Genomic DNA, 13096 nt, shown 5'->3' with positions numbered 1-13096 from the left:
TGCTTGCGCCACACACAATCCGACTCCTGCACAGAGGGCATTTCCATGCTACAACCAAAATCTCTCTGCAAACGTAGCATTTGACAAGTCTACTCCCTGGTTTCTTGCTTGAGGTACACTTGCTAGGAAGCTGCAACTGACTGTACATGTACATCTAGTACATGTTTCTTCAGTGGAAAACCCATGTGTAGTATCACTACATGTTGTTGTCTATAGGTAGCTTCATGTGAGAGTTAACATTAAATCTGTCTTCTATCTAGGAATTTGGTAATGTGTGAAGTTGCTATAAGAAGAAAGTAAGCTGAGATCTAGTGCTTTGCACTAGTGGATAGTGGTCCCTCTCAGGTCAGTTGGCAGCACTGATGACTCATGGAATGCCCTCTAGTCTAGTTCCTTGGCCTCATTGGTGCGTAGTGCGGGAACTAGTCTAGTTCCTTTCTTTATCAGAGGAAATAATTGAGGAATAACTTTTGTTTTTAGCATAATTCAAAAATTAGAGGAAATATTGCACATATTTGTAGCTGACTAAAGGACTTTTGTCCATGCAACATTCAACTGATTATTGTCACTCTGATATACTGCTATCTATGAAATGGACAGGATATTTATTCTTTTGTTAAGGATGCCCTGATTAGTTTTAAGGCCTATTCAATTCTTCTGTATGATGAGGGCTAGTTAGGATTGTGATCTGGATGTATGGAGAATAGGACTACAACAGAATGTGAGTAGAAGTGTATTGGGTTACTTGCATCTTTAAGAAAATGGAGGACACATGGTCAAGTTGTATTGCCCATCCTGTCCTATTTTATGCTGTTTAGAGTAGCTGCACTTGCCGGGACTGTAGAAGTTGAAAAAGATAACTTAACAGTCCTTGATTGTGAGCCACAACTGTGGTGCTTAAGTTTGGCCATGTTTATAAAACATTATTTAGACATTATCTTACATGGGCTGATAGTAGAGCCTTTGCCAACAGAGGACCTTGTGGTTATGGAACCATTATGCTGAAGGTTTGATTTTTAAAAGCCGCTTGCCAGAAATAAAATAACCAGATAAGGTAATTAACAGCATGTAATCAAGAGATGTGGGACGTGGGTGGCGCTGTGGGTAAAACCTCAGCGCCTAGGACTTGCCGATCGCATGGTCGGCGGTTCGAATCCCCGCGGCGGGGTGCGCTCCCGTCATTTGGTCCCAGCGCCTGCCAACCTAGCAGTTCGAAAGCACCCACGGGTGCAAGTAGATAAATAGGAACCGCTTACCAGCAGGAAGGTAAACGACCTTCCGTGTGCTGCGCTGGCTCACCAGATGCAGCTTGTCACGCTGGCCATGTGACCCGGAAGTGTCTGCGGACAGCGCTGGCTCCCGGCCTATAGAGTGAGATGAGCGCACAACCCTAGAGTCTGGCCAGACTGGCCCGTACGGGCAGGGGTACCTTTACCTTTACCTAATCAAGAGATGATGTGAAATAAAATGAGAAATGGGGCTGCAAGTGACCTGAATATCGTTTCCACTGAAGCAAAACCTCATATACTCAATATTTCCACAATTTAGTATAGATTATACAGATGATGGAGAATCACTGGTAGAATGTATAAAGGATTAATATACCATGATGGCAATATGTGAACAACTTGAACTTATTGCAAGACTTAAGTTACAAATGTGCATTGTTAAAGTCACTATGTCCCAAGAACAACTGCTGGCACCATTACCTGTATCATTTTGTGCTGAACCCCTTGTACCATGTAATATGTGCTCTTATCTTTTATGATCAACTTGGTTAAAATTACTGCTTTGAAGGATCCTTGAAACCCATGATGGCTTTGGATTTGGTGGACTTGAGGAGAAAGCCTAACTTCTGGCTGGGAGCAGTGAGGCTGAATGGGGTGGTGTAGCAACCACCACATCCATAGCCCTGCAGTTGTGCTGTCCAGGGCAGAAGGTTGGGGGTGGCAGTGCTGCTGCCAATTTCTGCTGTATCAGTTTCAAGCTGGCACATAGAGAGTCCAGGATCAGTCCCATTAACAGGAGTTGAACCAGGTTAGGATCCAGTGGATCCTTTGCCAGCCCAGCTCTGCCCCTAAAGAACCCTGTCGATGAGGCTGCTACTGGCAAGGGTATCACTGGCAGAACCTTCCACTCACCTGTACATTTGGCAGGTGCAGTGAAGTGCTGGCAGAGTTTATGTTTTATAGTTGTTGATTCCTGTTCATACATTAAAAACACACACAGAGAGAGATTTTGTAGGTCAGCTCTTGTGCAAAACCTCTCTTTTAAAAATAAATCAAAAGACTGATTGATGATCTGCACGCTATCATTCATTTACATATCCCTTCTCTCCCGCTTCATGTTTAACTGCAAATTCCTGTTTGTCCTGATCCGGCAAGGCTCTTCTTATGGTCTTATTTATGGATGGATGTTAATTCATTTGCACACAACATTCAATTGTTCTTTAATTAGCATTGTGTTTCACTATTTAAAAGAGAACAGCAGGGGCAAGCGCCCCCACCCCCACCCCACTGAGCCAGCTTAAAATTGGCTAATGCACTATGACAGAAGATACCTGTTCACTGAATGTTTGCCATTGTGACCAGTTGCTGTAGAGTACTGAACTCCTGGCATTGTGAAGAATTGCTGCACAATAACATCCAAAATGCTGCCAAGTATAAATTATGCAAAAAGGCAAATTGATTCTGCAATGTAGTAGTGGGGAGAAGGAGTAATCCCAGATGTCTTGTGTAATGTACATTCCACAGATGTCGATTTCTGTTAGCTTTGTGACCAAAGAATCCATAGAATCTTATTCAGAGTTGTTGGTTTGTTCTCACAATCAAGGGGAAAGTTAAGGCCTTTGTTGTACCTACTTAATTTTTTATGTTACTCTTCCTTTTTAGACTGATTCTTGTGTGCAACCTGTTCACACATCCTGCCACCCAGCAGGTGATTGACTTACGGTTAATAGCAACATTTCCCTAGAATCTCAGTTATCTTGACACAGTCAGAGGGAGAAAAATAGTGTCTGGCTTGCATGTGTGAAGCAGCTGCCATCTTTAGGATTTTTGTGAAGTTAGTCCATTGGACACACTGTTTTCAGAGGCATTTCACAGCCCACCTGGTTAGCTTTGCTTCGTATTGAGGTTATTTTTGTGCATAAGGTGTCAGCAAAATGTTACACTTAGCGTTTTACAAGCAGCCATATACCATATGCAAGTTAGGCTTGAGATTTCTTTTTTAAATGCTTTTTTATAAATATTTTCATGAGGTTACAAAAGTACATACTGAAGCATTCCCTGGAGAAAGTCAGTGAAAGCTGACTGCCATTCTCCACTTCTTTATCTATATTTCCTTAGGAGTTAGAAGGGAGAGGAGTAGGGACAATTAGCTGCTAAAGAAGAGTTATGATAAGCATAGATAAACAATGGAAAGCGAGAGATGGTGGCAGCTGCATGATCTGTCTAGCTTTCTCTGGGGGAGACTTCTAACTTCTCAGCCGCCAGAACTTGGTTTACATGAAGCTAATTTTCACATAACGAATGTAATAGGTAACTATTTTCTTATTCAGAAGTTGAAATACACCCACAATTAATATGTTCTGTTATCCCTGAATATGGTTTCTTTCCACGTGGATGTGTTGTTGTGTTTTCTTCTCTTTTGTCCTTCCAGAGCACATATACACTGTTCTAGGTACCTTTTTGTGAATTTCTTCCTTCTCCAAGTGCATAGAATGTTTTTAAGGCTGTTGTCAGCAGATATCCATGGACTCTCAGTGAATTATTGATAGCTCCATTCCACTAGCTTCCCTATTTTCTCTCTCAGCAAGGCTTCTACTTTGGCCAGTTAGCACGACTGTCTCCTGAATCAAAGTAGGGTTCTGCATGCTAATGCAGCCTTTTTGGCATAACACAGCTGTGACCATGAGAAGGAGCACTGTAAGAAGAAGGAAGAAAGACATCTGTGAGAAATTTTGAAGCTTTCAAATTGTTGGGAAGCAATTTTTGCTTTGAAAGCCAATTTGTATAACATGCTTCACTGTGTTCTGTATTTGGGATTCATCCTCATTGCTCTTAGAAACATTTCATACAGTAATATTGGTTGCTTTCCCAAAAGTAGTCTATTTATGAAATGAAATATAATCCATGCCCTGGAAATTCATAGTTCACTACAACAACCTTTGCAATCTCTAAAACGTAACGTGTAGTTGTGAAAGTTGGCATCAATGAAACCCCTGACCAATTGGTTGTCACCAAAAGCTGGTGCTTTATACATTTTACCTGAATCTCTTATAATAGGTGTGTTGCTTAATCTTCCTTTTCTGATCTGGCAGTTATTTTCTTTACTCTGCCTGCTCTTGGATGAGACAGCTAGCCATTCTTCCCTTCCCCCTCCCTTTGCTTCATTAATTCCAGTGTCACAAAATCTTGATGGAGTTCCTTACAAAATGATGTTTATCTTGTGGATTTTGAGAGAGGCTCTGTTTTTCTTTTCTTGTTGAGGTTGCTTTAGGATTCTTCATTTGTATTGGAGAACAAGGGCAAGTTGGCCATAAGCTAGAATGATCCCAAAAGCTTCTTTAGGTGCACACAAAGACTTGACTTCTGACTTTTTCCTCACCCAGTAGCAACCCATGCTACCCCCAAACCTGAGGTTGGGGAACCCTCAGAACAGATTTAGGGGGTGCATGGAGGGGGAAGAGAGGGAGAGGAGGTTATGTTGTGCAAGGAAAATCCTTGCACTGATGCAACCATAGTCTTAGGGCTTCACTGATACAATGTCTGATGCTTAAGCTTGGTGACTCAATCTCTAGAGTACTTAGCCACAGGAGTACCACATTTTTTAAAGCAGCTAGGAGACAGAGGGTACCTGTATCAAAATGGTCCCAGGCTATGCCTTGAACTACAAAATAGCATCAGCATCATGGATTGGATTGCTACCCCTCATTATTTCACCTGGACTCTGCAACCATCTTCAGGCCCCTTCTTTGTGTGCTTCCTCCACAAGAGGTCCAGAGGGCAGCAAATGAGAATGGACATTTTCTGTGGTGTTTCCCTGCTTTGGGAGTGCTCTCCTCATAGAGGCTCATCTGGTGCCTTCATTGCATATATTTAGGTGCCAGGCAAAAACATCCCACTTCTCCCAGGCCTTTGTCCAATTAAACAATCTATGGCCTTTAAAACTTTATGGGGGGTATTGTTGTTACTATGTTATGCATTTTTGTGTTTTTATATTGTAAACTGCCCTGTAATCCTTGGATGAAGGGCAGTATTGAAATTTAATTAAAAATATAATAAATAAAATAAAGTCCTGTTACTCAGAATACTTCACCTCTGTAGAGCAGGAAGTAAGAGAGCTTCTCTTTGGTCACTGACTACAAACAGTTATTGGCTTTCATATTCAACCAAAATTCATGGGCGCCTGCAGTTGATAAAGGAAGCTAAGCAGAGACAGTGTGCAGCAAAGATATAGGGTAGTTTTCGATTCATGACTTTGGTGTAAGAGATAAAGAGGTTTGGAAAAAAATATTCCACTGGCTGCTGCAGAGTATTACAGTGCCCTGAACTATATAACGAGAGAGGATCTGGGAATTGAAAGATATTTTTAAAAATTGGGTTATCTAATTAAATAATTAGACTAGAAACAGCTTCTAATTTTCTCTAGCAATCTTCCTTGTGTAGAGAACATAAGGGGTGATTCGAAAAGCACATTCTGTGTGATAGGAAGACAAGTCACAGTTACATTGAGGACCCTGTTACATGGGCTTATGCAGAAGGTAAGTGCATGCAGATTATGTGCTTGCTGTACATTTGTGCACAATGTACTGTGTGTGGGTGTTGAGTAGGAGGCGTATATGCTGGGTGTTTGAGAGTGTAGTCATTAGAGAGTCTGTGTGCAAAGAGAGAAGCCATTTAGCTCTGGGTTGCTGCATGTGTGATTTAAATGTGACACAGACTTGCAGACATTAAGCTTATTTTGCATGCATAGAAAAAGAATCCGCATCTTGGCATTTTCTCCTTGCTTCTGTGTTTTCATCTTGTCCATGATATTACTGATCTACTTTTTTCTATCTTGCAAAGTAAACTATGAGCATGACAGAGTGGAAGAAAGCAGGTAACGGTAAGATTGTAAAGATAGTTTATTTCATCTAAAAAAATTATCCTGTATCTTAAATAAACCAAATTGTCTGCAAAAATTAGAAAATGCAATAAAATCAGCATAAACAGTAAGAATATGATTACTGTAAGTGTCTAATACTAGTTAATTTAGCTTTAAATTTAGTCTAAATCAACATTTAAAATAATGAAAAGATCTATGGAAAAGAGCATTCCCACCTACCCATCCCCATCTCCATAAAAGCAGGCAGTCACATACTAACTTCCATAGAGAGGCAGTTATATAACCTAGAGGACACTACCATGTGTCTTTAGAGATGCTGGCTCCAAGCTGTTTAGGGCTTTATAGGTTATAAATCAACGTTTTAAATTGGGACTGGAACTGAACAGGCAGCCTGTAAAGTTCAAACAAACAAAAAAACTCATGTATCTCTGCTGCCTGTTTATGTGAAGATCTTGGGCCTAGGAAACTTAAAGTGGCCTCTAGGTATACCTTCTTCCCTCTTGAGAGAGCATTCTTAATGCTGAAATGAGAATACTGCTTGCATTGTCTCGCTTGTTGGGTCTGTACCTAGTCTCCAAGATAGAGTGCAAAGTAAAAAAAAGGGATTGCAGCATCCACTAAATATTTTTCTGGCTGCTTTGTGAGACAAAACTTTATTCTCCAGGGCCTGTAACTTAAGCCAAAGTATTTCCTTTGTTCTTAGTTTTGCTTCATGTCCTTGGGCCAAACAATGACCTGAAATCACACTGATGGCTTAAAAGTTTGATTGTGGGAAAACCTGTTTGCTAATCTGAGGAATGAAGCCACCCCATACTGCTAACTAGATATGTATCATTAATCTATATATTTCTGCATATTATGGTTAGGCAATACTAGATTTCACTTTTTTCCTTATCTTTGATGATGATGAAAGGAAGACACGCATTGTAGATCAAGGAAAACAATGACAGGTTGAAACAACAATTCTATACCGCAGTCTTTTGAGAATATCAAATGACTTCTTGTTTCCCTTGAAAATAGACCCAATGTAAATTCTTTTGTTTGCATCAGAGGCAAATGATACTGCATGAAAGCATTCATAGTTTTGTGAAAACCTCCCATGCCTATGTGCAGATACTCATTCCCATAGGGGTGCACAGCACATGTCCTTTCCTTGATACATTGTTGGATACTTTGGCATTTAAACACTGTTTCCTTAATGCTCTTTGGAGAATATTCTGTGGTGATTCTATGCAGCCTACTTTAGCGGCGGGCTGAAAGAAAATTGACTTTAAAAAGTAATGTTCCCTAGAATTTAGGATGGACACCTCACAAAATATTGAAAAAATAAATTCAGATTCCTGTCTATGATAGTGGCTGCATGAACTGTAGCTTAGCTAAAAGACTAGACCCAGAAAGGAATGGATTGATGTTGTCAATGAAGGTATGTTGTAGAAACAGTTGTAACTGGAAAGTGGCATGTGCTGGCAATAGCATGGATGTCCTTCTTCAGAACATGCCATATAATAATAGATTACCACTGAGATATTTTCAAGTTCTTTGATGTTAAGAAATGTTGCCTTATGGCAGTATGCACCTAGAAGTAGAGGCTTGTTTCACTAAGCTAGAATCCAGCATGAAAAGAATGTAACTGATTTCATAATAATTTCCCCAGTTCAGTGATTTACAGCTGCAATTCTGACCCCACTTATCTAGGAGTAAGCCTTATTGAATTCAGTAGGACTTACTTCTGAGTAGACATAGCTAGGATTGAATCACAAGGCTGCTATCCAGTGCACAATGAAATTCAGAGTAAATCCTTTTAAGTTTTGTGTTGCTTATTTATGAACAAACAGGCATATAACTGTACTGCGTGCATAGGAAACAACTCTACATAGTATCTCATACCTATAAAGCATATTGTCTAATATTTCCCCCCATGAACCTATTTGTAAGGATTTTAGCATTGATATCGCACAAAATTGCTTTTATCTGCAAGCTTACCTTAGTTTATGTTTAAGAGAACAGCAATTGAAGATTTAAGTTCAGATATAAAGTTACTGTGATGCATTGGAGCTTACTGTAATTGTAAGGAATTCTGGAGGTGTAAATTCATTTAGAGTATGGAATGTACTCAGGTAAATTCAAGTTGGAAGTAACATAATATTGTCACCTATAAATGGAAAACTTTGCAGCTTAGGAGTTACCTTCATATGCATGAGAGTTGGTTCATGTCTACAACAACAGAAATCTGCAGAAATGGTCTACAAAGGATGTAGTCAAGTAAATTCAGCCTTTAAATCGGGGTGAAGAAACTGTGGCCTTCCAGATGTTGTTGTTTCAGCTCTTTTCACCATCAAACATGGCCAATGGTCAGGAATGAAGGGAGTTGTGTTCCTTTGTTGCAGGTCTACTGCAGAGGTAGTGAACTGGATCTGGCTGGCAGGCCAGATTTTTTACTACCCTTAGCCCTCACAGGCCACCTGTCAGTCCCTTGATTTCACTATTACATCAGGTGATGGGGCACTTTGAAGTCCCACCATACAGGACTGATTGTAGATGCTCCAAAGATTTTGCAAGCCCCTTCAAGGATTGGCAGGCTGCAGCTGGTGCAGGAAAAAAAAAAAAGAACAGGGAAACTAACATGGAGAAGAAGTCAGATTACATCATTTCATGTTCCTCAGGCAAGAGGAGTTTCTTCTCTAATGGAGTCATATGTTTTCTTTAGAAGGATATTATCTGCAGCTGAGATATTTTTCAGTCTCTTGGTTTATATATTATATAAACACATTATTGACATACATTAAAGTTATATTATTTGAGAATTGTTTCCAGATGGAATAGTTTTATGTAGGATGCTTATTCCAGTAAGACTATGATTCAGGTTGCCATTTTAAAAACATACAACAGTACAGAGTGAGTTTGATTATCATTAGACTTTTAGTAATATCGAATTCTGGACTCAGTCCTACTTCTACTGAAGATAAAGTCATTCTTTTTAGAATTAATTGCCACATTCCTTGAATCATCATCTCTCTTGGATTTGAACTTAGTTTAAGCATTACTACTCTCCATGTGCTTATTTTTCCTTTCTCAGGTGGCTTTGGGAGTTAACAAGCATGTTCTGACTAGTTCTCTGAGAGTTGTTGGCAGTGGTTTGCTGCTAATGTTTTAGCAGGGTGGGTGGGTGTTGCTTTTGCCCAGACCACCTCTTGCTGCATTCTTTGTATGTTCTTTAAGAAGGGGGTAGAGAACCAGAGCTCCTGATAGTTTGTTTCCCTTCTTTTTTGAAAAAAAGTTTCCTCACAAGCACAGCTGAGAATTTAGGCAACACCATTGGCAAACAGATCTATTAAGTGCACTTGCTGGGAATGTTTATCTATGTTATTTCTGAAAAATATGCTGAGGGTATTGATAGTATAGCACTCTGTTCGGCTTGTGTAATTTGCAGAGGAGGTTAGTCAAGGCATTATTGGTGGGTGTACAAGTCTGGGGACGTCTTCTTACAGAAGATGGATTTTAAAATGCTTGTTGCTTAGTGCCATCTGGTGTATTTTCAGTTTAATTTGAACTTGACAGGAATTAGACAGAAGGATCAGTCGTAGACAAGGAAGGCACTCTCGTTTTTTCAGGAATTAGATAGAACCTCTAAAATACCTTGCCTCAGCCATCACCAATGAGTACAAAATTGTAAGAGGATAATGAAATACTAAAATCACCAGGGCTATACTTCAGTGAGTGACATTTTTCAGTCTCCATTTATGCTTATTCTCAGTTCTGAAGAGGAAGTAAGAAACATAAAGAGGCCTGTGGCTTGAATTTGAGTTTTCAAATTTTCCTTATACAATCCATACAAGTAGGAATCTAAAAGGAATTGAGAGGGGATGGAAGGGGGCCAAATAATGATTCTCATTCCTTTTACCCACAATAGGTAAATTGTTGGACAGGGGCTCAGATAAAACTTTTTTCTGAGCCAAATAGCACTCCCATAGTAAAAGGGCTGAAACCACCTTCCTGACTTTGAAGCAAGTGTTGAGAGGAGGGCACTGAGCATACTGTCTGTGAACCCAACTCTCAGTTGTGGAGGTGAAAGGAGGGTTCAGCCTCCCTTTGCCTCTGAAGTGACCGTGGGTGGAGGAGACATTTGAGTAGATTTGGAGAATGTGATGCTGCAACTCAAGACTCTTAGGATGTGTGTTAATAGCATACCTAGTGTCATCTTACCTGGTGGCTCCTAGTGTTAATTAAGTGGGAAACAAGCTATGCTCACTTTCTGCTCCACCAGCACTATAAACCTTTCTCCCCAGGCCCATCACTGATGGAGTGGCAGTCATTTGTTCTCCTCTCCTGCTTTCTTCCTGTAAGTATTCTGCAAGTATACTGTTGGTAGAGGCTGTCTCCTACCCTGCCATTCTCCTCCCTCTTTACGTCTTCTGGACATCTGTCTTTGGACATACCACTTTAGAAATAGGTATTCCCAGTCCAGGATTTCCCCACAAAGGAAGCTCCAGCAGTAATATATGAGCCAGCCTATATTTTTTCCACTCATATTGTAATGACACTGACATTTTGTTTTGTGGCTGTTTCAGGCTTCCATTTTCCATTCACACCAGGAGAACAATTACTCCTGATACTTAGCTTCATCCTTCCTCTATGGTCTAATGGCCATGGGCAGCCAGAGCAAGAAATTGATTTGAGAAAGCACACCACCTAATTTCACAGTGACATTCCTTCAGAGATGATGCTCAAGATTCTGAAAGAGAAGCTCATTTTTTCGATCAGCTATAGGCTAGAAAGCTGAAGACATTTTCTAAGGATGACATCACATCCTCCAAGGAAGAACAATCTCCAGATTGTGAAGATGCACGTTCTGAGACAGAAAGAGCTCTATTCATAGGCTTTAAAATAGCAGCCTGAAGATTGATGATGTTTTATACATGTTATAATTGCTGGTTTCCGCTTGAATCGGGCATGCTAAGTGCATGCCATCTGGAATACTTGTAGTCAGGCTGATAAAGATTGGAGGTTCAGCCATAAACGTGTCTTATCTGGCAAGCTTGTAATGTGGAGGGCAGGGGGCACAGAATGTACATTCCTTTTGTAAAAAATGAGATCCAGGGGCTTGTTGTTAAATAAATAAACTATAATCATACATTTCCAGTTTATCAAGACTATGTTAAAACAAATCTCCATATCTCCAAATCTCCAACAGGTTGTAGAAGTGGACACACTTTTGAAATTATTGTTTTTCATAAAGTACATCCTGACAAAGAGAAGTACAACAACGATAGCAGAGGACATGTTTTTCATGCAGAAAGTCCCAGTTTCAACCCCTGGTTTCTCCAAGTAGGGCTGGGAAAGACTATTGCCTGGAACCCTGGAAAGCTGCTGCCAACAAGTGTTAGTGGTGCTCAGCTAAATGGACTGATGGTCTGCTTTGTTTATAATGCAGCTTCCTATGGTCCTCTTATCCAGTTCCACAATTAGAGAAAAGTGGCTGAAGTAACTGACTACAGAGTGTTGGGAAGCCAGAGTGTAGCTCTCTCCTTAAAGTATGTTAAAGTTAGAGCAAGAACTTATGTACACCCCTCTTTATATGTGAATGAGGCAGATATGTGAATCATGGCTCCAACTTGCCCAGTTTGGCTCTACTTACAGTGGCTGGATGGCAAAACGGTATTAAGGTGGAGTATAGGAAGTTATTTTTAAAACTCCAGGGCAGTTTTGCCAGCACTTTGCAATGAGCAGTTTGAATTATTTTGTGGGTGGTAGGGCTATTTTTCCATTTTCTGAAAAGGGGAGTCCTAATAAATGATTAAGTAAAGGGATATTCATGGACTGGTCTGATCGTATTTACGTGTTATACAACCCTCTTATTGCTGCATCAAAATAATACGGCTGGCCATTTCTAGTTAGCAGGTGGTCCAGCCACCACAGGGTTGACAGAGCTGTCGGTTTGTTATGCCTTAAATATGTCACATTCAGCTTAATGTCTGATCTGTGGGTGGAAATGGCAAATGCATCAGGAGAGCAAATCACTTAAAACCACAGATGTCTCTAGCATGCTGTCACTCTCTAGCTTTGTGTAATTGTTGGCACCACAGTGGAGCAGTGGTTTGGACACTTTGGTTTGGCTTTCTATGGTCTGTTAGTAGAGTAGTATGCAAAGTACACAAGGGGTCATTCAGGTCTCACTTCTTCCCTTTGGCCCTTATCCAGCTACAAATGTGTGCATCAGCCTTGGCTGCATATATACAGTGTCTGGTCAGATAATTGCCGGTACTATTATTCTGCTGTTTTGGGCGGAGAAATATTATACCCAGCTGCTCCCCTGCTCAGCTCCCTCTCTTGAACAGTTCCTCAGGACTGCTGCACAGTTTGATGCACACAGCCATAGCAACTGAGCAGGGGAAGGAACCACATGCACAGCAGATACTTGTGAGCATGGTTCCTCAACCACATAGGGATATGCATGCTGAAGCCTGCCTCCACCTACGCCTCTATGCTTACAAACATAATTCTATTTGTATACCACCTTTCTGCAGTTCAAACCATGCTCAAGGCGACTTGCAACATGAAAAAATACATAACTACAACATAACAAAAATAGTTAGAAACGAGAAATAAAACATTAAAAATACACAACCAGACTGAACAATTGCCACATAAACCACAATATCTAAAATAAAGATTCAAAAAACCAACATCAACAGATCCCCCCAACAAAATCCCCCAGCCCAAGAGTCTGTTCATCAGCATCAGTTTCTGTACCTGTAGTGAGTTAAAGCCCCACCCTCTGGGAAAAGGTGGGGAAAGGCCTGCAAGGCAGGGAGCAGGTCTTCCAGGACTCACAGGCATTTAGCATTAGCATCTGATTCTTTTTGTAACTCTCAATTTTTCTCCTGTCACTGATTTGTCTCTGCTCCATTTCCTGGTTGGTTTGCATGAAAGAAGTGGCCACACTCTGATAATGTGTTGTGGTAAGCCTCATGCTCACGTGCCACACACA

The 13096-nt window shown here is 40.6% G+C and overlaps 1 protein-coding gene across 12 annotated transcripts in view; it reads left to right on the top strand.

Annotated features, from left to right (window-relative positions):
* The window catches only part of DAGLA (diacylglycerol lipase alpha), an 87544-nt gene that overhangs the window by 27143 nt on the left and 47305 nt on the right, over positions 1–13096 (top strand). The window contains exon 1 of one of the 12 annotated variants that reach the window (XM_081930486.1): positions 5596–5764. The exons of the other annotated variants lie outside the window; for them this stretch is intronic. The gene's annotated coding sequence lies outside the window, so the exon portion shown is untranslated. Of the gene's footprint in view, positions 1–5595; positions 5765–13096 lie in introns of those variants that run through there. 12 annotated transcript variants of the gene reach the window in all.

Source organism: Podarcis melisellensis (genome assembly GCF_964234715.1).
Source record: "Podarcis melisellensis genome assembly, chromosome: 1".
Lineage (NCBI taxonomy): Eukaryota > Metazoa > Chordata > Lepidosauria > Squamata > Lacertidae > Podarcis > Podarcis melisellensis.
This window is presented reverse-complemented; position numbering and strand designations above follow the sequence as displayed.